Raw genomic sequence first — 2,288 nt, forward strand, 5'->3', positions numbered from 1 at the left:
AGAGAGAGAGAGAGAGAGAGAGAGAGAGAGAATCCCAAGCAGGCTCCACATTTAGTGCAGAGCCCAACGCAGGGCTTGAACTCTGGAACCGTGAGATCATGATCTGAGCAGAAATCAAGTCGGTTGCTTAATCAACTGAGCCATCCAGGCGCCCCAAATCTTGCTTTTTATTTTATCAAACATTTAGAAATTTGAGTTACCTCTGGCCTTATTTTTTTTTTAATGTTTTTATTTAATTTTTTTTTAATGTTTATTTATTCTTGAGAGAGAGACAGAGCTCGAGGTGGGGGAGGGACAGAGAGAGAGGGAGGCACAGAATCCAAAGCAGGCTCCGGGCTCCGAGCTGTCAGCACTGAGCCCGACGCGGGGCTCGAACCCACAAACCGTGAGATCATGACCTGAGCTGAGGTCAGACGCTCAACCGACTGAGCCACCCAGGCACCCCTGGCCTTATTTCTGACTTATCACTATTTACAAATATAAAGCATCTGGCAAATAGTAGATACTGAAAAATGGTAAATTTACCAGGCAATTTTCTTATAAACAATTATTACTATTTGATTTCCAGCAGATGACTGTATCCAACTGGAAAAAACAGTAAACACTTTGCTACCTCCAAATGTATTGTAGAGATTTGTTGTTGTTGCTGTTGCTGTTGTTGTTAAGTGTTGAGTAAGAGGAGAATTTTCATCAGATTTCTTCAATTCCATGAGTGCCCTCTCACTTTTTCTCTGGTTTTCTGAAAGTGTGAAGATGGAGAGAAAGAATGAATGTATGTATGCATAAAGATTTTTTCTACTTCTGTTCAATTGAACAATTGTTATTAAAGGAACTTGTAGAGGAGGATATTATGATCTCATGCTTACGCATATATATCATTTTCTGCATTTCTTAGGTAAGTGGCATACAGCCTCATCCACAGAGGATTGGAATTACTGAAATTATAACTATAATAATCCATATAGTTATGTAACATTTTTCACTTCTCTTTTCATGTGAAAAGTGGTTTAAATATTATTCATTTGAAAATCTTCAGTTTCTAGTTACATTACAAATAAAGTGTTGTACTGGCAAGTCATACCAGATCATTCTTTTTTTTTTAAGCTTATTTAGTTAGTTAGTTAGTTAGTTATCTCTACACTCAACATGGGACTTGAACTCACGACCCTGAGATCAAGAGTTGCCTGTTCCTTTGACTGAACCAGCCAGGCATCTCAAAAATATTGTATTTAAAAAAAATGTTTATTTATTTTTGAGAGAGAGCACAAGTGGGGAAGGGGCAGAGAGGAGGGGCAGAGAGAGAGGGGGACAGAGGATCCAAAGCAGCCTCTGTGCTGACAGCAGACAGCCTGACATGGGGCCCAAACTCACAAACCGCGAGATCATAACCTGAGCTGACATCAGATGCTTAACCTACTGAGCCACCCAGACACCCCCAAAATAATGTATTTTTAATGAGCCCAGTATGAATTTGCACATACCATGCCCCAAACATCGTTTTGGGGACCCTCTCAGTACCAATTCTTAAGGAATCCCTGTCCCCATCCCACCCCAACAAGACACTACAATGGCATAATCTAGTGCCTTATTACTCAAAGTGTGGTCCATGGACCATCAGCATTAGCATCAGCATTTCCTGGGAGTTTGTTACAAATGCAGAATTTCAGGCCTTTCCCCAAACCTACTGAATCATAATCTGCATTTCAATAGGATCCCCAGGCAATTCATACACACAGTAAAATTGAGAAACATTGATCTAATTGAGGTTCAGCTTTTTCTTTTCTCCATTGAACCAGGATAACTTCAACTATTTTATTTTTTTTTTCAACGTTTTTTTATTTATTTTTGGGACAGAGAGAGACAGAGCATGAACGGGGGAGGGGCAGAGAGAGAGGGAGACACAGAATCGGAAACAGGCTCCAGGCTCCGAGCCATCAGCCCAGAGCCTGATGCGGGGCTCGAACTCACGGACCGCGAGATCGTGACCTGGCTGAAGTCGGACGCTTAACCGACTGCGCCACCCAGGCGCCCCTAACTTCAACTATTTTATACACAGATCAGGGTTCCTCAACGTCTGCGCTACGGATTTTTTTTTTTTTTTTACGTATGGTTGACACACAATGTTACATTAGTTTCAGGTGTTTCACAACATAGTGATTCCACAACTCTACACATTAGGCTCTGCTCACCACAAGTGTAGCTACCATCTGTCCTTACACACATGCACTATTGAGATTTGGGGCTGAATACTTCTTTGTTGTGGAGGCCCGTCCTATGCATACAGGATA

General features: G+C 41.6%; 1 long non-coding RNA gene across 1 annotated transcript in view; it reads left to right on the top strand.

Annotated features, from left to right (window-relative positions):
* Positions 1-1,270, top strand: part of LOC121016195 (uncharacterized) — a 21,994-nt gene extending 20,724 nt beyond the window's left edge. The window contains exon 4 of the long non-coding RNA XR_005784155.1: positions 1,260-1,270. This is a non-coding gene — a long non-coding RNA (uncharacterized LOC121016195). The remainder of the gene's footprint in view (positions 1-1,259) is intronic.
* The last annotated feature ends 1,018 nt before the right edge of the window (positions 1,271-2,288 follow it).

The sequence above is a fragment of the Herpailurus yagouaroundi genome, unplaced genomic scaffold, assembly GCF_014898765.1.
Source record: "Herpailurus yagouaroundi ecotype Mexico unplaced genomic scaffold, PumYag 210, whole genome shotgun sequence".
Classification (NCBI taxonomy): domain Eukaryota; kingdom Metazoa; phylum Chordata; class Mammalia; order Carnivora; family Felidae; genus Herpailurus; species Herpailurus yagouaroundi.